This window comes from Stegostoma tigrinum, chromosome 32 (assembly GCF_030684315.1).
Source record: "Stegostoma tigrinum isolate sSteTig4 chromosome 32, sSteTig4.hap1, whole genome shotgun sequence".
NCBI lineage: Eukaryota > Metazoa > Chordata > Chondrichthyes > Orectolobiformes > Stegostomatidae > Stegostoma > Stegostoma tigrinum.
The window spans coordinates 21,890,673-21,915,848 of NC_081385.1; the positions used below are offsets into that span (position 1 = coordinate 21,890,673).

General features: G+C 38.0%; 1 protein-coding gene across 7 annotated transcripts in view; it reads left to right on the forward strand.

Annotated features, from left to right (window-relative positions):
* Positions 1–25,176, forward strand: part of gramd1ba (GRAM domain containing 1Ba) — a 562,055-nt gene that overhangs the window by 164,431 nt on the left and 372,448 nt on the right. For 5 of the 7 annotated variants that reach the window (XM_059639090.1, XM_059639091.1, XM_059639093.1 and 2 more), the window contains exon 1: positions 1,443–1,550. The exons of 1 other annotated variant lie outside the window; for it this stretch is intronic. The gene's annotated coding sequence lies outside the window, so the exon portion shown is untranslated. Of the gene's footprint in view, positions 1–1,442; positions 1,551–25,176 lie in introns of those variants that run through there. One more of the 7 variants, XM_059639102.1, reaches the window with a different exon arrangement.

Sequence of the window (25,176 nt, forward strand, 5' to 3'; positions counted from 1 at the left end):
GTGAACTCCCTGTTGGATGCAATGATGAAGCACTGATACATGGTTGACGTAGAAATGCAGGAAATACAGAAGCTGATTTGTGTATGACCAATGTATGATGAAAATGAGCAAGCATTCTCTTTGTGATGTTGTTCATCGGCCAGTGTTACATCTAGTTCTCAGGAAGCGTCACTGGACACGAAATGCTAACTCTGTTTTCTCCTTCACAGATGCTGTCAGATTTGCTGAGTTTTTCCAGCAACTTTGTTTTGTTCCTGATTTACAGCATTGCAGTTCTTTTGGTTCTTATTTGGTACATCCAGAGTTCTTGTTTGAAATAATGTTATTTTATTTTCTGTAAACATCTGAAAGGCTTCAAAAACATTGCAGCAAAAACATTCCTGAACTGGAATGCCAGTATCAATCTATATTCTCAAGTGTTAGATTGGTATTTGACCCATAATTTTCTGACTTTTAGGCAACAGTGCTGCCAGCTGAACCACAGCTGACATAGGTGTACTGATATATCAATGAAATATACAATCTGTTGCCTTTCTGTGGATAGATCAGTCAGGAATTAGTGCACTGACGTAATTGAGATGATTCTTAAAACAAAAGGATACAATTTGTATAACAGATTGATCAGAATCATGATATTTACGATTGTGATAGTGTCCTTTTTAAAGATAAACGTGTGGTTTGGAAGACGAGAACTGTTTTTGTGTTTGTTTTATGTCGCCTTTCATCACTGTTGGATTGTTTGTGAAATTAGATTTGAAGTGACAACACACCAGTGCTTACAATGAAATAATTGGGAATATCGAAAACTCACGCTTTTTATTCTGAGTCCGATAAATAAATGGCATGAAAGGGATCTGTGCCACGATTAGTATGCACTGTCCCTTTCCGCTCTAAAAGATAGGTTGATAGATTACATTAAAACTTCTTGCTTACAATGTAGTAGATATTTTCTTTGAAATTCTAGTTACATACTCTTTACCCTGCTTGCTGATAGGCTGACTGTAGTGGTCTGCTGCATTTTGACTCAGACAATGAGAGATGTACTGTATCCAATAGATCAGTTTAGGTTCTGCCTCAGGTCAGGGGTGATTGGTGCATTGCTGCGACTGATCCTAGTTTCTAACCAGTGGTTGGTAAATAATCCGTCAATCATCATCTCCCGCCTCATTCTTACTCAGCTGGATGAGCCAGTGAATGGAGGCAACTACTATATTGGCGGGGTAGGGGAATTTTCTAGTGATCGATTTCAGCTTCCCAAAAAGCATATAATTTTAACTTTATGTTCATGTTTGCCAAACAAACTACCATATTGCCCCTGCAAACACAAGAATGTAGAATTTTGTTATTGAAAAAGTTAAGCCGCTTGTGTTTAATGAGCCAGAGCGTCCACTTTCACCCCTTTCCCCGAAGCCGGTAAATGTTTGCTGTATTTGACAGGAAATCTAAAACGGTAAGAAAAAAAGACAGCTCGAAAGTAGAGGACTGCTGTCCCCACTTCTGAAACATATAGTGTCAAAGCAAGGCTGTTTCACTTTATGCTTCAAGATAAGGTAAGTGAATGGTATAAAGAGTAGAAAAGTTACTGCAGTTTTGAGTACTTGTCGAATGACAGCTTCACGCTGATAAATTGTGTGTTCACGGAAAGTTACTGCACGCAGGAAGAACAGTTATTCGGGGGAATTAAAATGCCTCTTCCCAAGATCGGATATCCTTCCCTACCTCCGTACGGGATGACCCTGATGTTCTGCCTTCCTTCTGCTGCTGTAAATGGCAGATACTGGGCTTAATTTAATCCGCATTGGCTATCATTGTCACAACATCATCTGGAAGTAATCGCTGTTTTAAATTACATAATTTTTTTTGGGGGGGGGTGAGGGAATGCTTAGCAAAATCGTGAGAGAATTTGAAAGCATCGGTATTGTTCAGGTAACATTTAGAGTTCAAGTATCTTCACAACGACGATGTTGGACCCAGCAATATTACCTTTTGGCATGTTTGGTATCATTGTTCCTAACGGTCCTGAACTTTCTCATAAATTTTAATACTCGGATTTAACATGATAGCTGTTTACTAATTACCAGCATTTTGATACAATTACAGTTCCTAGTATAGTCATCTGATAAAGGAGATAAGGAATACACAGACCCTGGAACAGTGTTGGCAGTTTGACTCCCTCACTTCAACCATTTTGATGTTAGGGTAATACAAAGCTTTTGAAAAAAAGCCTGGTAATGACAAATGCTTGTCACTAGGCCCTAATGAGAATGATTCAGATTTCACTTTTATGGTTTATGGAGTTATCAGACCACCTTAATTAAAATATTGCAATTAAGGGTAGTGCTGAGATATTAAGTTCTGTCTTTCAATACTACAATGTATAAAAGTTAGTTATGTGGAGTCTGTGTTATGAACTTGAAAATTTAAAATGATTGACACACAAAGATTACCTATCATAACAGATTTTTAAAAATAATTACTAATTTGGGACTCACATCTTGTGGGCATTCTATTAGGATAGGAAATTTAGAATTTAAAAATCGGAAACAGATGGCTAATGTTTTGTTAAGTTCAAACTACAAAAGGCAAAAGAATAAAATCTGCAATGAGATATAAAAATAAACTGATGTTGCTTTTCTTTAATTGTTCATTAAGATACCAGGGAAAATCTTTGTGAATAAATTTGAGGTAAGTACACCTATTTCTTGCAGCAGTGGGCCATGACAAAATGGAGACTAGGGACCAAGATTAATCAAATTGTGACCACTTCTCAGCTCCCAGAATATCTTCCATTTGTAATTTGCATCACATATAAATTAGTATATTGCCACTGAGGAAAATCAATATATCGTCGCGTCGTTTTCATTATATTGATTTTCTTCAGATCATGTTTCATCAGTGGTATAGAGAACAATGTCTTGTGTTTTCTGTCTTTGTCTGTAAAATTTTTAAAAACTGTTATCTTCAGAACATTTTACATAATAAGAAAAATCTAGTTTTGTTTTCATAAAGTTTAGGGATGTCAGTTGAAGAAAGCAACATTTTTCGCAATTTGCATCCACAATCCAGCTTAGGTTGTCCAGATCGTGGATAGTGAGGGATTAATGCAGAATGAATTATTGCTACGCCACCCTAGTATAAGATTTAACCTAACCAAAGGAAACTATCATAAATGTAATTGCATGCCATTTTAGATTCTCTCTCAATTCATTCTTGCCCCTACTGAGTCAATAGATTAGACTTCAGTGCCAGTTATGGTCACACCAAATATTGGGCACTTTTATGCAATGGCCATTATAGAGGAGGCCTTCATCCTACCAGCCTAAGCTGCACTGAAATCCAGGTTTTAAGGGAACCCTGGGAGTGTTTACCAGACAGTTCCCAATCATAGCAAATTTTATCAAGATTTCCACCTATTTACTCTTCTAACTTTGTATAGCCTTCAACTGACCTTGCTAGATTTTGCTTTTAAAAAAAATGTCAGTGAGAGCATCTTAAATTTCTGTTTGTTAAGATTTATCCCAAGGATTATATATTGTGCAATTATTTGCTTTGTCAAGGGATCTGTAGGTACAAATTGCTCAATATTGTTCTGATGATGGTAAATACAGGAGTGATTCTCATTTACATGTTTTGTCTGGACTGATGCAGCTGAATTGAGTAAAATGGAACAAGGAAGCAGACTGTAGGGAAAGGTCCCTGTTAACATTTGGGTTTTTGCACTCAAGTGGCTTGATGTTTTCTTGAAGCAGATCGTGTCTTTTATGAACTGAAATCTGGGCTTAAGCATTCTATTATTTTAATTTATATGAAGTTTACAAGCAGAAACAGAACATTTATTGAACCCACCAAGTTAATGTTCATGCTCCATACAAGCCTACTTGACTCAAACCAATTTAAATAGGGCCAATTGCCCATGATTTTTGTTAAATTAACTGTCTTGTGTAGTATTTTCCATTTCCACCATACACTGAACTGCAAAAACAATTCATTGTGTGGTGAAAAATACTACGCAATGAAATTAACCATGCAGTTTAGGCCAGTGATGGGAAATACTATGAAGTAAAAGATACCACATTTTAAGATAAATGCAAAACTATCAATGGGCTGTGGGGAGTTTTTGGTAGTCTTTCACTGCATATTGGCAATCTCTTAGAGTTATAGAGCCACAAAGCACAGAACTGGACACTTTGGTCCAACCAGTCCATGCCAAACAAAATCCCAAACTAAATTAGCCCCACCTGCCTGCTCCTGGCCTATATCCTCTAAATCTTTCATACTTCTGTGCTTATCTAAATGTCCTTTCAACACTGTGATTGTACTCACACCCACCACTCTCTCAGGAAATTCACTCCACATGAGAAGCAGCCTCTGTGTAAAAGAGTTTCCCCTCATGCCTTTTTTGTCTCTTTCCTCTCATCTTAAAAATATGCCCCATTGTCTTGAAACCCCCCATCCTAGGGAAAAGATAACGACTATTAACCCTGTTTTATATTATAAACTTCTATTAGCTTGCCTCTCAACCTCCTACACTCCAATGAAAAGTGCCCCAGCCTGCCCAGCTTTTCTTTATAACTCAAACCCCCCATAACCAGCAACATCCTGATAAATCCCTTCTGAACCCTGTCCAGTCTAGTAATATCCTACTTATAACTGGGCGACCAGAACTAGACACGGTATTACAGAAGACGCCTCACCAATGTCCTGCTCAATCTCAATATGACTTCCCAATTCCTATACTCAAAGAACTGAGCAAAGGGCTGGTTTTAACCACCATGTCTATATGTGATGCAAACTTTAAGAATTACGTAGCTGAAATCCTAGGTGCCTTTGTTCTACAACACTACCCAAGCCCCTGCCATTAATTGTGTAAGTCCTGCCCTGTTTGTTGTGCCAAAATGCAATGCTCGCATTTACCCAGATTGACCTCCATCTGCCATTTTTCAGCCTACGGATCCATTTGATCAAGATCCCTTTTGTAATCTAAGAAAACCCTCTTCACTATCTACAATGCCACCTATTTTGGTGTCGTGTAGAAACTAACTTACCATACCTCCTACATACTCTTCCAAATCATTTATGTAAGTGACAAACAAAAGAGGACCCAGAACTGATCCCTGTGCCTTTTGCTTAAGAAAAGCAGCTTCCTGGAAAATTGCATAATTTCCCGGTAAAGAATTCAACACAAAAATTGCCTATGGTAAATACTAGTAGACTTTTTGGTTTGGTCAGAAATCAAGTTAAAACAGTAAGGTCCTACCTTTGATCTCTCAATTTACTTGGAGAACAAAGCAACATACCGTTTTGACATGGTGAAAAGAAGTTTTTCAGAAGTCTCATCTTGGAGAAGTATTATCATTAAAAGCCCCCTTTCAAAAAAGAAGATGAATGAATAATTGTGTAGAATCTCATTTAGTTTAATATTTTAGCATCTGTTAGCACTGGGGATTATAGCACATTACATTATCAAATTAGCTTAAAGTACTCCCAGGGCAAGTACATATTTCATAGTTAGGTGCAAAGTAAATCCGCTTTATGTACTTTATAATTGTGCTCCGATTCCAATCAACCAAGAGTGCCCTCTACGTGAAATGGCTTTCCTGTTTTCCTACACCAGTGTTATGTGGAGTGTCCAGGAACTAGGTTGTGGCCAGTTACTTTTATGTAGTTAGTCAGTTTTTTAATTCATTCCACATAGGATCCTCATCAGCGTATCACATTGATTTTGAATGAGAATCATGCCCCCAATCAAAGGCTTTAATCCTTCCTTGGCAGCACCCAGTCCTCCTCTTGAAATGTACTTGTTAACATTAAATCTTGAAATGTCCTTCCAAGTTGACCAGTGGATAAAGGACTTGTTGTACTATTTTGGAAGTTAACAAAATTAAATTAACTTGATCTCTGCTAGGTTGCCATTGCAAACTATATTGAGAGACGGAACTCTCAAGGCCATTTTTCACTTGTTCTTGGGATGCAAACATCTTACAGTACTTTGGGAAGAGAGACTGTCAGGAGGTTATATGATACTGAATTTGGTTAATATTTGATCATAAATAGGAATGGGTGCAACTTTTCACTAACTTAGTGTGCGGCCTTTGATGTTTGTGATGTTTTGAACTGTAGACATTGTGTATAACGTGAATGTAATGATCAGTAAACTACTGAAACTTTGTTCTTTTGGGATTTGAATGCTGTTAGTAAGACCAGCATTCGTTGCCAATCCTAATTGCCCTTGTGATTGCTACCTGCTGTTGACAAGAATAAAGTCCGAAAAGGAGAGAAAGTTACTCTCTGGCATTTTGCCCTCAGGGGTATTATTCATTTTTGAGCCTTACATTAATTTAGACAATTGATTTATTTAGGTAGAGGCTCACAACTTCGTTTAATATTCTCATCACTAAATATTTGCATAGCTAAACCTCCATTACTGGATAGACCTGTTTGAACTCATTGGCCATCACTGGAGCTATTGATTACATTTTATCTTTTTTTTTACTTTTTCAGATTTTGAAAATATCACTGGTTAAAAGTTTCTTTTTTTAAAATCATAGATTGCTTTTGAAAATTGTTAGGACTACTATTGACCAAGCCCATATTTCTATATCTGATGATGTAACGGACATGCCATTACGAGCGTGAGAAACAGAAACACACTGCTGGTAAATGGGAATATGTGTCACATTTCGTTTAGTGCATCAATGCACAAAATAATTGGAAGGACAGGTCCCTTGAAGTCCCTTATTTTTATTGCAAGTATATACTGACAATAATGTTACAAAGATGCTTTATGTTTAATATTGCTTAGAGGACTTAAGCTTTGAAGGATTATGAAGAAAAATGTCTGTTTCAAATTGAGATAGATTGAGATGGTTTCTTTGAAAGAGGTCAGTGAGAGTTTAATATGGACATTGGAGTGTGTTTTTTTTTAACAAGACTTCTTAGAAAGCCCATGACTGGTGATAATGACTTGCTCTGCTATAGACTGTCTGACGGGTATTTTGAGTAGCAACTGGATTGGACTATTTTAACTAGTTGAGTTGGAGCGGAGCTGGCAAAGTTCTAGCTAAGCTGGATGAAAGCTAACTATGTATAAGCTTCCCACCCTATCTCTCCAATTTTTCAAAAGTAAACTCTGTCAGTTCATAGAAACCAATTGATTATTTTAAAAGAGTGTTTGAAAGAACAGCTTGAAATTTCTGAACAGGCTGGGTTTGCAAGAGATCCTAGAAAGAGATCCGAGACAACTATGTGCAGTTAGTGACGACCATACATGCTGGAACGCCAGAGCAAAATATGTCAGAACATCCTGCAGGTTCAGGAGGTTCACCAGGATGTTGCCTGGTCTGAAGGGCGCTAGCTATGAAGAAAGGCTGAGTATATTAGGATTATTTTCATTAGAAAGATGGAGATTGAGGGGGGACCTGATTGAGGTGTACAAAATCATGAGGGGTATAGACAAGGTGGATAGCAAGAAGCTTTTTCCCAGAGTGGGGGACTCAATTACTAGAGGTCATGAGTTCATAGTGAGAGGAGAAATGTTTATGGGTGATATGCGTGGAAAGTTCTTTACGCAGAGGATGGTGGGTGCCTGGAACGCATTGCCAGTGGAGGTGGTAGAAGCAGACACAATAGTGTCTTTTAAGATGTATCTGGACAGGTACATGGATGTGCAGGGAGCAAAGGGATACAGACCCTTAGGCACTAGATGACTGGTTTAGACAGAGGATCTTGATTGGTGCAGGCTTGGAGGGCGGAAAGGCCTGTTCCTGTGCTGTAATTTTCTTTGCTCTTTGTTCTTTATGCTGAGATAGTAGGAACTACTGATGCTGGAGGATAAGAGATGACAAGTTTTAGAGCTGGTTGAATACAGCAGGCGAAGTGGCATCGGAGGAGCAGGAAAGCTGACGTTTCAGATCTGGACCGTTCTTCAGAACTGAAGGGCCCAGACCTGAAGCATCAGCTTTCCTGCTTCTCTGATGCTGCTTGGCCGGCTGCATTCACCCAGCTCTCTACACCTTATTATCTCTGCACTTTATCCTTTTGCTTTCCAGAATAACTCATTGGCTGTGGCGTGTTTTCATAGAAAACCAATCTCTGAGAGCAACCTGTTTCATTTCTGTCCACCTGACAAGTACGTTTGTGTGTGTAAGCAAGATTCTAGAATACTGAGGTCAATATTTTATCACTTGAAAAAGAACAAAGTTCAATAAATGCAGCAGACACCCAAATCAAACATGATCTAATTGAATAGCTGAGAAGACTCCAAGGCCTTTTGATGAATGATCTGATCCTGTTTGTGTGACTCTGGTAATTCATACAACTGCAGAATCAGCACCAATATGGCAGTTAATTTTAAAAACTGTTAATTGTTTATGCATGCTCAGGGAAGACAGTTGAAATACAAGTAACAATGGCATTGTAATATGGTGTATATAGAACCACAGAAGGGGGCCATTCAGCCCATCTTGTCCATGCTGACCCAAAGACACATGGATACCCTTTCTAATCCCATCTTTCTTCATGTGGCTGATAGCCCTGTAGCTTATAGCACTTAAGGTGCAACATTCAGGTAACTTTTAGGCTCTCTGTCTCCACCACCAACTTAAGCGAATTCCAGACACCCACCACCCTCTTAATTTTTTATATTCATTTTATTTCACATTCCATATGCTTTCTTACAACCTTATCTACATGTACTTCCAGCTTTAGGGACCTGTGCACTTGCATACCAAGATATCCACTTCATCTATCTCGCTCAATATATTTCCCTTTGTTGTTTTACTCTCCTTTTACTGTTTGTTCTCCCTAGGTGTATTATCTCACGCTTGTCAGAGTTGAACTCCATTGACCACTTTCCTGCCTGCTCTACCAACCCATCTATATCATTTCTGAGTTGACAGCTATCCTGTATCTACTCCACGGCTAATTTTGAATTTTCTGCAACTTCCCAATTGTGCCTCTCATGTTCTAGTCCCAATCTTTACCATACAAAACAAACAGTAGGCCTTCCAACACTGAGCGCTGCAACAGCATTTGAAACAGCTTTCCATTCTTAAGGACTGCTGTTGACCATTCATTACCCTTTGCTTCCTGTTACGAAACCAACTTTGGATCCAATTTTGCACATTGCCCTGTATCCCATGGTCTTTTACGTTCTTAACTAATCTGCCATGTGGGAACTTGTCAAATGCCTTCGTAAAATCCATGCAGACAGCATTCACTGCACTGCTGTTCTCGGTCTTGTCACTTCCTCAAAGAATTCAAATTTGTAAGGCGTGACATTCCCTTAACAAAGCCATGCTGACAATGCCTGACTAACCCATGCTTTTGAACGTGACAGTTTATCCACTCTCTCAGCATTGATTCAACAATTTGTCCACCATTGAAGTAAGACTAATCGGCCTATAATCATTTGCCATTTCCTTCTGTATCTTTTTTAAGCAACAGAAGCACGTTCGCATCATCCAGTGCTATAGCATCTCACCTGTGTTTTGTGCAGTTTAGAATCGGAGCATCTGCCATTTCCTGCTTGATCTTCTTCACCATTCAAGGGAACAATCCATCTGGCCCTGGTGACTTGTCCACTTTCGAAGATTTTAACTCATCTAACAATGTATCTCTCGTTATGATTATTTTGTCCAACATGTCTCACTGCTCCTCTTGGGTTACTATATCTACATCATCCTTTCCCTTTGTGAATTTGGAGACAAAGAATTTATTTAAAAATCTTCCCATATCCTCTGCATCTTCACACAAGTTCTGTTTTTCATTTCTGATAGGTCTTACCTTTTCCTGAAATGTCCCTTTGCTCTTTATATACTGGCAAGTCATCTTTGGGTTTTATTTTAACTTGCTTGCTAATATTTTTTCATGCCCTGTCTTTGGTTTCCCTATTTTTTTTTTCATTTGAGCCACATACTTTCTGTAATCCTCTAGGCTATCTGTAGTGTTTGAGATTTTTGTGATTGTCATAAGCTTTCTTTTCCTGGTGAATCATCTGTCTTTTCCGAGACAACCGTGGGGTTCTAGGTTTGGCAGTACCATTCTTATTTTCGGAGGGGATGTATCTGCTTTGTGCCCTGAGGATCTCATTTCCTTTAGTGCCTCTGATTGGTTTACCACTGATTTTTTTCTTATAGCAACCCTGTCCAGTCCTCCTCAGCCAAATCACTTCTCAGTTTTGGAAAATTTGCCTTACCCCAGTTTGAACATAGAACATAGAACATTACAGCATAGTACAGGCCCTTCGGCCCTCGGTGTTGTGCCAACCTGTCATACCGATCTGAAGCCCATCTAACCTACACTATTCCATGTACGTCCATATGCTTATCCAATGATGACTTAAATGTACCTAAAGTTGGTGAATCTACTACCGTTGCAGGCAAAGCGTTCTATTCCCTTACTACTCTCTGAGTAAAGAAACCACCTCTGACATCTGTCCTATATCTTTCACCCCTCAATTTAAAGCGATGCCCCCTTGTGCTCGCCGTCACCATCCTAGGAAAAAGGCTCTCCCTATCCACCCTATCTAACCCTCTGATTATTTTATATGTTTCAATTAAGGCACCTCTCAACCTTCTTCTCTCTAGCGAAAACAGCCTCAAGTCCCTGAGCCCTTTCTCGTAAGACCTTCCCTCCATACCAAGCAACATCCTAGTAAATCTCCTCTGCACCCTTTCCAAAGCTTCCACATCCTTCTTATAATGCGGTGACTAGAGCTGTACGCAGTACTCCAAGTGCGGCCGCACCAGAGTTTTGTACAGCTGCAGCATAACCTCTTGGTTCTGGAACTCGATCCCTCTATTAATAACAGCTAAAACACTGTATGCCTTCTTAACAGCCCTGTCAACCTGGGTGGCAACTTTCAAGGATCTGTGTACATGGACACCGCGATCTGTCTGCTCATCTACACTACCAAGAATCTTACCATTAGCCCAGTACTTTGCATTCTGGTTACTCCTACCAAAGTGCATCACCTCACACTTGTCTGCATTAAACTCCATTTGCCACCTCTCAGCCCAGCTCTGCAGCTTATCTATGTCTCTCTGCAACCTACAGCATCCTTCGTCACTATCGACAACTCCACCGACCTTAGTGTTGTCTGCAAATTTACTAACCCATCCTTCTACGCCCTCATCCAGGTCATTTATAAAAATGACAACAGCAGTGGACCCAACACCGACCCTTGCGGTACACCACTAGTAACTGGTCTCCAGGGTGAACATTTCCCTTCAACTACCACCCTCTGTCTTCTTTCAGCAAGCCAATTTCCGATCCAAACTGCTTTATCTCCCACAATCCCATTCGTCCTCATCTCGTAAAATAGCTTACTGCGGGGAACCTTATCGAATGCCTTGCTGAAATCCACATACACCACATCAGCCGGTTTACTTGCATCTACTTGTTTGGTCACCTTCTCAAAGAACTCAATAAGGTTTGTGAGGCATGACCTTCCCTTCACAAAGCCGTGCTGACTATCCCTAATCAATTTATTCTTTTCCAGATGATTATAAGTCCCATCCCTTATAACTTTTTCCAACACTTTACCAACAACTGAGGTAAGGCTCACTGGTATATAATTACCAGGGTTGTCTCTACTCCCCTTCTTGAACAGGGGAACCACATTTGCTATCTTCTCCTCTTCTTTAAACTTTTACTTTTGGCTTCTCTCTGTTCTTTTCCAAATTAATACTAAATCTAACCAAATTTTGGTCACACCCTCTGACATGGTCACACATTGTCACTTCACCCACTTGCCTATCTTCATTCACCAAAACTAAATCCAGAATTGTATCTTCTGCTGTTGGGCTATTCCATGTATTTTAAAAAAAATCCTGGACTCAGTACATAAGTTTTCCACCCTCCATGCCCCTCATATTGTTTGAAACTCAGTTGGTATTGGTATAGTTAAAGTCTGCTATTGTGATTGCCCTTTTATCCCAACAGGTAGAAATTTGTCTACATATATATTCTTTCATCTCCCTCTTACTATGTGGTGGGGTTGAGGGGTGGGAGGTGGTCTATAGTATACTCCTCGTAGTGTCACTGCCATTTTTTAAATATATATTTCTAAACTTAAGTTCGTAAAGCCTCATTTGGTATATCATCCCTTCTTACAACTGTAATTGATTCTTTAACCAATGCTGCCATCCTCCTCCTCCTTTTTGGTCACCTACAAAACTGTGCTGCCTGAAAACTCTATATCCAAGGATATTAAACTGCTAGTTGTGCCCCTCCTTTAGTTAGGTTTCTTTAATACGATGACATCATATTGCCATGTGTCTACCTTTGCCCTTAATTTATTTGATTTATAGAGTCATCGAGTAATATGACATGGAAACAGATACTTCAGTCCAACTAATCCACACTGACTGTGTTCCCAAATTAAGCTGCCTGTGTTTGGCCCATATCCCTCCCAACTTTCCTATTCATGTTCTTATCCAAATGTCTTTTAGATGTTATGACGGTACCTTGCATCCACACTTCCTCTGGAAGTTCATTCCTCAGAAGAACCACTCTGTTTTAAAACAAAAGTTGCCCTTGTGGCCTTTTTAGATCTTTCTCCTTTCATGTTAACAGTCGATTCATGTAAATTCAAATCTGCCTTTCAACTATATTAAATATTTTAAAGAAGTCGATTTAAATGAGGAGATAGAAAAAGCCTGTCCCTTATGCAAATAGCTCAAAAACTAAAGGTCATAAATTGAAAATCATTGACAAATATTCCAGCTGGGCTGGGAAGAGAAACCTTTCACAGTGTTGTCAGGATCTGGAATGGTGTACCAATTTGAAAAAGTTGGTGGAAACTGATACAGGATCAGAAAGAGGTGAGAAACTAAAGAACAGGGACCTGACACTATGCGTGGTTACTGACCAGAACAGCAACCACAAGCACAACAGGGCAAGGGATCACCTTTATTGTCATTTACTAACATTGTTTGAAATCCATATTTTAAAAACTATGTGCAATTCCAAAATAACAAGGTGTAGAGCTGGATGAATGCAGCAGGCCGAGCAGGAAAGCTGACGTTTCGGGTCGAGACCCCCCTTCCTGAGTCCAAAAGCCCTGTAAAAGCTGAAATGTAGTTGCTAAAGTGCTAGGATCTGAATGAATTATGCCTGAAAAGCTTTTTGGTAGATATTGTTTTTTCTCAGGAGGTATTCTTCTTTAATTTTAAATTGCATATTATCGCTGCCAAGAAATAATATAAAAGTAATCAAGTACAAGAAGCTGTTACCAATGTTTTAGTAGTTCTACATTGCTTTTCTCAGGGAAACGTTCCAAGACAAGGACATTGTTCTGCATTGTGTTGATTTGTCATACTTCTTGCATTCAAGTATTAACGGTTCAACCCATCAATTTCCTTTAGACACTTACTGGTTCTCGTTTCTTTTGTCTTTCCAAGTCACTGACGACATCACTAGTATTCTAACTCCTGTTTCCTGATCTGAACTGGACCCAGCTAAGTCTACACTTTGTTTCCCATCCTCCTGTAAGCTTATGATTGTGGCCTTGGAGCTGAGGATAGGTGCTAAACTGACACCAAATACTTGAATGTGGGATGGAGCATTCACTGTCTGCTTTCATGTACAACTAAAAGTTTTTTTGAAAAAGAAAATTGTATAGGAACCAGGAGAAAACTATAATGAAAGTATTTTGTAGGGCTTTTCAAAGTTATAATACATGGCATTTTTCTGAGATATCCAAGATTTCAAAGATTTTAAAAACTGACTTTGAGCTATTTTTAGATGCATAGTGTCTTCATTGCTATTGTCACAGCAGCCTGGATGACAGCCTAGCAACAATGCCTGAGTTGGCTTTGAGACACATCATTACAATTTAAACTGGAGTCTGATCAGCATTCCTGGACTGATCTTAACTGTGCCTGCATGCAGGGTTGGTAGAGAAATACAAGCTGTGGTTTGGTTCCCTACTTGACACCTGTAAGATGGTGGAAAAATCAGATGTGAACTTTAAGAGTACTGCAGATTGATTTTAATAGGATAGACATAAATATGTTCTGTACTTGTGTCAGGACCACAAATGTAATTACTGATAAAAAAGTAAGAAATTACATACCCATAGAATAGTGAAAATGTTGAAATCAGAATTGCAGGGAGAAGTTGAGGCCAGTTATGTGAATTAATTTAAGGAGAAGGTAGATACGCACATGAGTGAGAGTTTTTTTTAAGAAGTTCTATTTTGGTAATGTTTGGCATGTGGGTAAGCTCATGGGGAGCATTAGCAATGGCATGGACCCATTGATGCAAATGACCAATTTCTGTGCTATAAAAGCTTGATAAAGGAATTAAAATCCCTTAAGCTAGGCATGGAGAGCTTAATGATTGTGTAGTAATTACTGCTTACTGATAGATCCTTGTAAGTGTAGTTTATATTGACTATCATGGTGTGGTTTTTTTTTGATTGACACTTCTGTACATTATTTACGTACTTGCTCTGTTTATAAGTGCAGTCCCTAGTTAAGACATTTGTCAGCATGTTTATTTGATATATTATAATTTAATTATTATTTGGTAATTATTGATAATTCTGTGCATCTGACTGAGTTGTATGCTGAACAACACAGTGCAGGTAGATTCAGAAATTCAGCAATGTTTAAAAAAAATTCCCATCCTTTAAATAATTTGCAATGAGGGGAAAAACAATCTTTTTTAATGTCCTTTATCTGCCTTTTGTTAGGCATCTTGCCGTCTGGTTTTGTTGCAGTGTAACCTTTATTCCTCAGTTGGAAGCTGAAGAAAATGTTCTGTTATAATGACAGAATCATTTATTTCTATAGTATATGTGTTAATCCCATATCATGTGCCGAGAGAATGGATATGTCTGTTTTCATAATTACAGATTTTTCTGAAAATTCAGCAAAAAGCTACATGCGAGATCTCTTACTACTTGTTCTTAAAATAGTAGCTGGACAAAAGTTGGTGGAGTTGTTGATAGTGAGGAAGGATGTTAAAGGATGTAGTAGGAAATAGATCAGCTGGAAAGTTTGGGCGGAGAAATGTAAAATGGTCTTTAATCCCGACATGTGTGAGGTGATGCAATTTTGGGAGATCAAATGAACAGGCAAGTGTACTGTAAGTGGCTGGACCCTAAAGTGTATGTATATACAGAGGAGTGCAAGTCCATCGCTGACTGAAAGTGGCAACACAAGTAGATAAGGTGAAAAAACGTATGTGACATATCTACCTTGATCACTCAGACGATTGAGTAAAATGTTGGCAAGTCATGCTGCACCTATATAAGTTGGACCACAGTTGGAGTACAATGTGCTGTCTGGTTGTCACACATTCAGCAAGATGTGGAGGTTTTGGAGTATGTGAAGAGATTTACCAGAATATTGCCTGGATTAAAGTGCATGAGCTATAATGATAGGTTGGACAAACTTGGATTGTTTTTGTTGTGGCATTGGAGGCTGAAGGGTGACCTGATAGAAGTATATAAAATCATGAGGAGTATGGATAGGGTAGATGGAAATGCCAAATACTAAAGGGCATAGGTTTAAGGTAAGGCAGGAAAGTTTTTTTTCACAGAAAACAGTAGGTGCCTGTAACAAGCTGCTCGGGGAGGTGATAGAAACAGATGCAGTAGCAAAGTTCAGGGAGCATTTAGACAGGTACATGAACAGGCAGGGAATAGAGGGATACAGACCATGTGCAGGCAGATAGAATTATTTTAGAATTGCATTAGGCCCGCATAGTCATGGTAGGCTGAAAGACCTGTTCTTGATGTACTGTTTTATGTACAAAATCTTTACATTATCAATCAGAGGTGTTCAGTTAACTATTCTCCTATTATCGTTTGGCATATATTTTTGAATCTCTGTTCAGATTGTAACTGTTAGAGTCCTTGCCAATAAGGTACCAGAATGTTTCCAATTTCTCATTGCTTTAATGTAATTTATGCTTCTTAATGCAGTATTCACCTTTTGCAATGTTACTGAGTTTATTAGCTAGATGCACCTTGTTCTTCCTTAAGAAATCTTCTTTGTAAAAGAAAAAGTGTCTTTGTAACTTATCGTTTGGAAAGAAGGAAAATTCCAGTGAAATTTTGCATGATGATATCACCTGAAAGAGACACATTGTGTTTTACCTTGAACTATGCTACACATTGCCCTTTTGGAAATCGTTGATAAAAGTTAAGGCAATTCATTGTTCCTTCAGAATGTACTTTAACTGATGCAAGTCAAATAAAACATCTGCATTTTTATATACTAGAAAGTGAAACTTCCACCCATATAAAAACTGGTCAAGGGCCAACCTACAATACAGACTTTATGCTGGAAAAGCAATGATGTCATGTATCATTTATTATTCGGGTTTCTAGTGGGTCACACTGTTCCTGAGCAAACAGTAGTCGCTGCATGTTGCTAAGAAACCATCATAGTAGCATCTTTGACTGGTTTGCTATATCAGAATAGTTAATATTTTTCCTGTTAGCTATACCAATATTTGATCCCAAAATGTTGATTGTTTCATACTTTACTAAGCTCAGTTGACTTTTGATTGATGTAAGAAAATAGTACAGATCACACTCCTTGACATTTCTGTCTTTTTGGGGTTATGTAATGAAAAAGAGAAGTGGAGATTGTGTAAGGATTTCTCAACCTTTCTGCCATTAGTCCTGAATGACTTGACTTAATTTTTGGATGCTGAAGTCTTGTCTTTGCCTTCTTCATAAGAGGAAATGGTTCTGTCTATCCACCTTTTCCTTCAATTATTTTAAATACCTCAATTAGTTCACCCTTTTATTCTTCTAAACTCAGTGAGAGTGACTGCACTCGACATCAAGGCTGCATGGTACCAAGGAGCTCAAGGTGGAGTCATACCCGGCAACAGGAAAGATGATTGTGGATATTGCGTTTCTGTAATCTCTGCTCCAAGCCATCTCTGCAGGAGTTCTTCAGGGTATTGTCCTCTGTCCAACCAACTTCAACTGCATTATTAGTGGCCTTCCCTACATCATAAGGTCAGGAGTGGGGATGTTCACTGATAATTGAACATTGTTTTGCACTATTCGTGACTCCTCAGATACTGAAAGAGTCCATGGACAAATGGAGGAAGCCAAAAAAAATTTTAGAAGGCCTGGACATATTCAGTTTTGGGCTGACAAGTGGCAAGTAAATGAGTGCCGTGCTACTGCCGGGCAATTGCCATCTCGCCAAAGAAAGAGAATCTAACCATTTTCCCTTGACATTAAGTGGCATTACCATCACCAATTTCTCCCACTATCAATAGCCTGGAGGCTGCCATTGAGCACAAACTGAAATGAATTCACCATATTAATACTGCAGCTTCAAGAATAGATCAGAGTCTATGACTCTTGCAGCAAGTTCTCTCTTCTCCTGACGTCCTGAAGCCTGTCCCTGTCTGCAAGGCACAAGTCAGGAGTGTGAAGGAATACTTACCACTTGCCTAGAGGAGTGCAGCTCCAAAAACACAGCTTAGCACTAGGACAAAGCAGCCCACTTGATTAACACCGGACCCACAAACAGTCACTGCGCTGCCAATCCACTGTAGCAGTAGCGTGTACCATCTACTAGATCCACTATAGAAATTCACCAAGGCTCTTTGAAAACATCTTCAAAGCCTACATCATTAATTTTGAGAAGGACAAGAGCAGCAGATGCATGGCAAAATCACCAACTGCAAATTTGCCTCCATCGACTTGCCATCCTAACTTGGAATGATATCACTATTTATTCAGTGTTACCAAGTCAAAATCCTGAAACTTCATTCTTAACAGCATTTGGATGTATCTACATCAAATGAATGGCAGTGATTCAAAAATAAAAGCTCACCACCAATTTTTTCAAGAGCAACTACAGATGGGTAATAAATGCTGGCCAGCTAGCAAAGCCTAAATTACATCAATGAATAAAACACAATGTATGAGCCAACTGGGATGCAACTGATTTTCAAAATGTGAAAGTTTGTATCAGGGCAATTGTAGATGGGTGTCACACAGGATGTATAGGATGGGCTTTACATAATGTTCTCCACCACTGAAAACCGATCAAAGCTGATTATTTACATGTGCACCATTTCTGCCCATTATCCCTATATTTATTGATATCACTAGTGTCCAGAAATTGGTCAATGTCTGTGTTGAAAAAGTTCAGTGATTGAAATACTGCTGCCCTGTGGAGAGAGAATCCCAAAGATTTGCCATACATAGAAGAAATTCCTCTTCATTTCAATCTTTTCTTTTCCATCTCAGTCTTAAATGGCCTGCCCCATAATTTGAGACAGCCTCCACTGGTTAATAACATTTCAGGCAGAGGAAATAACATTCACATTCTAACCTCTCACACTCTGGAACAAGTTTCAATGCAATCACCTTTCGTGTTATCTGAAGCTGTAGAAAACACAATTCCAATTCTTAAAATAATCCTGCCATCCTAGGGATTAGTGTGGTGAACCTTTGTTGCACTGTCTGTATGGCCTTCCTTGGATAAAGACCCCTTATTTTTGAACAGTAATCCCTGGTTCTAGATTCTCCCACAAGAGGAAACTTTCTTTCCAAATTCGCCCTGTCAAGACCCTTCTGAATATTTTGTTTCAATCCAATTCCCTCTTATGCCAGCAGCTGTAAGCCTAGCCGAAAACAGCCTGCTCCTATTCCTGGTATTAGTCTAGTAAATCTTCTTTTGAACTGCGTCTAATTTAATCATATCCTTCCTTAGATGAGGAGATCAGTTCTGTTCCCAGTACTCCAGATGTGATCTCCCAATACCCTGTATCACTGAAGCATAACCTCCCAACTTCTGTGTTCAGTTTGTCTTGCTAAAATATGACATTCTATCAAGTCTTACTTGTTTATCATGTAAATTGGCTTTTTGTGATTCATTTGCTCAGACAACAAGATTTCACTGCATCTGGGAGATCTGAAATCTTCCATCATTTAGCCTGTAGTATCCTTCCCCACCTTTGGGATGAAACATGTAGCCTGTTTTGGATGATGAACTATAAACTTCACTTATGAGGAGCAGACAATGTGATTTTCTAATGTTACAAAATGACAGTCATATACCAGTAAGTTGACTTCATAAATACGATAAAAATAATGAAAATCATTTTGCGGAAATGTTAAGTATTTGAATTCTAGAGTAACTTACTATCATTGCTCCTTTTTGTGGAAACAGGTAAAGAAACAAAGAGGTTTTTATGATCCCCATAGAGACAGCTAACTTTTAAAAGAGTGTTTAATTTCCCAGTGACCAATGCAAAGAAACCCACGGTAAGATTTCATATTTTAAGAGTTTTACTGTAACGAACAAAGTAAAGTCAATATAGAATAAACACTACTTGGTGAACAAGTTAAACTTGATCCTTTGTTGTACTTGGATCGATGTACTGGTAAAGTTGGACCCAGACAGGATTTTATTTTCCTCGTTGACAGGTCTTGATGGATTGAGCGGTACTTCCTGATCCATTGGGATTATTAATGAATTCCCATTATAATGCAGTTTGTACTTTTATATTGTTTGTGGGAAATGTTATTCAATCCCTTGTGGATTATGAGGATTAAATACATTTAATAGGGAAATAAAATATTGAGGGCAAGTATTCAACTTTTTGAAGATGAGGTAGATTGCAAAAGCAAATCACAAGGGAAATGAGAAATGTATTAATCTAATTAATGAAAAGGAGACCATGACAGGAAGGAATAGGGTACATAAATTTGAGTAAATCAACAAATAAGGCTAGACATTACAATTAGAATAACAGGATAAAGCTAACTAATCTGTATTTGAATGCACATGATATTTTTTAAAAATCCCAAATGAACTGAGTGTGCAAAGAGCCTGCCTCCCCATTACACAGAAATGGATGCAGGATGGTATAGATTAGTACCTGAATATGGAAGTATACACAATATGTACTAACACAGAAAAAGTTGCAATAGAGGGGAAAAGACCTACATTCAGGAAACCAGGATGTGAAATGGTTTGGGTAGAGATGACAAATGCTCTTTTTTGAGTTGGCAACCTGTGACCATTGGGGTTCCACAGGAACCTGTGCTGGGAATGCAACTGTTTATAACATATTAATGACTTGGAAGAAGGAAGTGAACGAACTGCAGCTAAATTTGTAGATGACACAAAAATAAGTGTAAAGTCAAATCGCAAGAGGGACACAAAGTTCACACATATATTGATCACTTAGGCAATTGGGCAAAAAGTTGAACCCGCTCAGATTCTTCTATGTTTTAATAAGATTTCCAATCATTTTTCTAAACTCTAATGAATAAAGGCTGTACCTGTTTCTTGTTCCTGATAAGCCCTCCCCTTCAACATGAGAATCAGCCTGATGAATTTCTTTTGAATTGCTTCAAATGCCATTGCATCCTTCCTTAAATACAGTGATCAAAGCTGTATACAGTACTTCTGTAAAGTTGTAACAAGACTTCCTGTTTTTACATTCTAGATCCCTTGCAATAAAGGCCAAGTTTCCATTGCTTTATTAATTACTTGCTGAATCTGCATGCTAATTTCTGTTTTTAATGCATAATAATGCTCAGATCTTTTCGTGGTTTGCTTTTTTTGGAGTCTCTACATTTGCTATTCTTTCTGTTGAGCTGATTGTTTCAACTCAAGGCAGTGGTTTTCTCTCCTTTTATGAAATGAACTGTTAAGAGTGGACAGCATTTTTAACAGTGGAGTGAACGTTGACTTAGTAAGCTTACATTTGCTTATAGTTTAAAAAACCTTTACCAATCTTAATGTAGCATGTAACAGTTCTGAGAAAGTAAACTGTTTTCAGTGCAGAACACATAACTGAAGTGACCTTTCAGATTGTGAGTGAGTGATTTAAAGTTCTGGGTGGGCCTCTGAAGAAACACAGTAAATTGAAAGGAGGCAAAAGTCTTTAGCAGAGGCTGCTCTTCAAAGATAACAGTATTCAGCTTTAATTATGTGCAATTTTGATTTTTTGATATAAATACAGTACAAACAACCTCTAATCAAAATTACATAGAATCAGTTGTAGTATTGCTGGAGCTGTTTATTAATCAGCATTTGTACAAAGTATATGTGCTTACTCAGGCTATGTTCAGAAACTGAAATTTGTTCCTCGAAAAACTTGCCCTTTCAGATTTGATTGTAGATAGATGAAGAAAGTTAGTCTAACAGATAAGTTACTGAATTCACATTGGCAGATCCAAGATAGTCTCCAGTTTTGTCCCAGGTGTAGTTACTTGTATATCAGAAAGTTGTAATGATGTGAAATTTTAAAACTATATTTAACAAACAAAAAGCAACATGAAATTGTTCGACATTACCTAGGTGGTAAGGAGCATGACAGTTGTGTGAAGTTCCTCAGCTCCATAGTACTCCACCCAGTTCTTTGTTCTTGGACCTGGTAATCCAAAACTTTCCCAACTAAGTGACGGGAAAGGTGTATGAATCAACTGCGTGTTAAGGGAGTTCTGTTATATGGCTTGAATTCTCTGCTCTATCAGCATCTTAATTGATAAGTCTCAGAAATAATTTTGAGGTACTGGTGAAAAGTGACAAAGCCAAGTTTCCTGTTTTAAGGATTGATTTTGATGCGTGTGTCATGCTGTCTGATATTTGGCATGTTCTTCTGAATGACATTTTAAAAAAAAATTGAACATATCCATATGCCCAGCATTCCTGCTCATACCAGCATACATAAAAGGGAGGGCAATGATTGACTTAATTACACCCCAAAAAAAATCTGAGGATACTGCTTTTAGTTCGTCTTTACCGAGACTGGTCTGGAAGTTATTTATAATATAAGAGATATTGATTTCCATAAATACCATATACTTAAGAAGTTAAATGGAGTTTGATAAACTGGTGCAACCAGTCAGGTAAGAAAACCTTACTGATATTAAATCTATTTTCCTGGAAGGTGCCTCCTATTCACAGATTGAGACTTGGAAAAAATGGATGTGCAGTGCATTTTTATTTCAAGCACAGTTGTATTTGTTTTTAGAATGCTTCAGCACATGACTTTGAATTCTATTCACTGTCATTTTGTATAATTTCCTTCAAAACAGCAGAAATGCTTTACGAAACCTCTCTTCAGGATGTAGATAGATGGATTTACTGAAATACAAATAAAACACAATTTGTTGAAAATATAGATTTTAAATATTGTGGTTTGCTTTAAATCTCTTGAAAATTCAGTCCTAGTCTGTTTCTAAATTTTGGAACTTAATTCATGGGCAATGTGAATTCAACTTCAGATTTGATCATTGTTTGTGGTGGACGAAGTGTATGTTGTATAAATACTGAATGATTTCACATCTTGAGGCTACCTCTTGAATCTGACTTGAATAAGATTGAAGAAATTGGCCAAAAATGTATTCTTATAACCTTGTTTGTTTATCATTACTACCCACCCCAATTAAGTAAGTGGAGGGTCTTGACTCTGTCAATAAGATGCAGTTTCCCAAGAGAAATATGAAATGGCTGTTGTCGTTTTCTGTCTCAAGGTCATGGTGTGCACTAAATTGCACTAGCTATTTCTCATGATCTCAGGCCAACACTGTCTTTTTCCATCAGATTTCCCTGCTCAATCCTTGGATAGACATGTAGATGATGCCTAATTCAATTTCCCCTCTGTTTCACTTATTCAAATATAGGATCTGTTTATTTGGTTTTATAATGTTGCATTCCTTCTGATGTCACTATCTCTTTCACTTTTGATTCTTATAATTTCATATAAATTTCCTTTCACTTACACAGCTAAGTGATTTTCTATTTTGAAACAGTCATTTTCAGATGGAGTCTTTGTTTAAATATTGCTCATTCTTCAAATAGATGTTTTTACAAATCATGTGAATATTTTAAAATAATGCCTTTTATTTATATAATGTTTTTAATAGAGAAATGCATACTACATATGATCTTAAGACAAAAATATGAACAGTGCTAAAGGTGGACAAAGGGAAAGAGTGATCAGAAACTTAGTCATGAGCATTTTTTTTGGAATATTAATAAGGAGAGGAGCCAGCTGTTAACCTAGTTAGTGAAGTCAACCTCCTGTGACAGAATAGGGTTTGAAAAAGGACATTTCTGGAATGCAGATGGAAAATATATCCAGTTCAGATCACGAGGAGGTGCTATTGTTACAACCCAAGTTTCACTATTATTTGATTAAATGGTATGAGCACCCGCTTAAATGCAAGATGTCTAAATCCCTTAGGGGTGTGATAAGCATCAGTGTACCTGAAACAATATATAAAATCAGATCCTAAACTTTTATGATCAGTGTATCTATGTAAGTATCTCTCTTGGATCATATAGTGTAGTTTTTATATTCTTGTATTATATCAAATATTGACTGGTTTAGAGGTTTGTTATACGTTTTGTGATGATTCATATGACCCTTTAATATTATGAATTTAAACTTTGATCCCAGTGAGCTTAGAAATCAAAGTAGTGGTGTGTAAATTTTGTGACATGATTCAATTAATTTCAAAGGAAACCAAAGTGGGACTACAATAAAAATATGGAAAGTGTAGGAAATACTCAACAGATCAGGCAGCATCTCTGACATGAAATCAAGTTAGTGCTTCAGGTTAATATCCTTCAGTAGAGCCTGGAAAATGAGACTGTCATCTCTTTTCAATGGATTCTGACTCCGTTTCACAATATCGTTATGATGCCCTGGAAATCAATCACTGCTATTCCTGGACCTATCACAGAAATTAATAAAAATATGCATAATTTCCAATCTATCTGTCTATTAGACCCAAGTTGACAGTAAATATGGACCAGACAGAAAGTATGTACTTAACAGAAATTACTGTTTATTGGAAGTAAATAGACTCTAGCCACAGGTAAAGAATAATGAATCATTGGAATTTAACTCTACTAGTTACAACTCTATTCTGCATATAAAATCCCCCAGTGCATGTGCACATAGAAAAGAGTATGTGTTTTATGGGGGAAAGGAATATGGAGGCACAAACTGAGAAGGCACTTAAGTGATTCTTGTTCACAGACGGGGTGGTGGAGATAATACTTCTGATCAGAACATGATTCTTGGTCTTCCTTCTGGATGCTTTTACTGGCTTGCAGGAGGCACAAGGTGACTAATTCACACTTAATTTAGGAAGTCAGAGACCTTTCTTTTCAAATTTCAGCAACTACTGATGGAAAATTAAACTGATTTTCTTTGGGTGTAAAGTAGTGTTTACTGCAGCAAACAGAGAGAGCTGCTGAACTGGTAGATTTGGATGGCTTCTGTCTACCTTGTACACAGCCCCAGGCTGTTCAAATACTTGAGAACCAATCACACAATTGTTGGCAGGCAGAAGACCTTTGGGTCTGTGGAATACTGACCAGTTATTGCCGGCAATCATTTATTGCCAGCTGTATCGACATTCATTTACACCCTGGATCCAACTCCTTTCCACTTTCTTGCATTACTGCTTGAACCAACAACTATATCAACAATGAGTGTCAGGTTACTTGCTTTCAAGGTGAACGGTGATTCTTCAGGGATTTTTGGTCTTTAAACGGTTCTTTTCCAATTTTGATTCACAATCAAAAATACAGTGGAGTGAAAAGACAGGGTCTTTACATGCTCACACCCTAAAATAATGAATTAAAATGTTCTTCATTACAAAATATATGATACACAAACTATAAAACAGAAGATTTGCATCTCTTCTTTCTTCCTCCTCCCTTTTCACTTAGCCTGAAACATTCTTAGCGATTCTTAAATTTTTAACTGTTTGCAAGCTGTTGTCACCAGTGACTTGTCAGTGGTCCACAGACCATTTGACATACTTGCCAATGGCTGAATTTCTATTTGTAATACCATTGGCTCTACTCTTCTGCACCTACTCGTACTAGGGCTTGAATCAACATGTAAACAGTGCATACAATGAGTGCCAGTTTATTTGCTTTAAAAACATGCAGTTATCCTTCAGCAATATTTGGCATCTAAAATAGTTCTTTCCCATTTCAGATGATAATCAAAAATATAGAATACTAAAAAGATGTCAAGAGATGTCAAGAACTGCGGATGCTGGAGGGCCACAGCTGGCCAGGTAGCATCAGAGGAGCAAGAAAGTTGACGTTTTGGGTCAGGACCCTTCTTTCGAAATGGGGCATTTCTTCTGAAGAAGGGTCCCTAGGCAAAATGTTAACTTTCTTGCTCCTCAGATGCTGCCTGGCT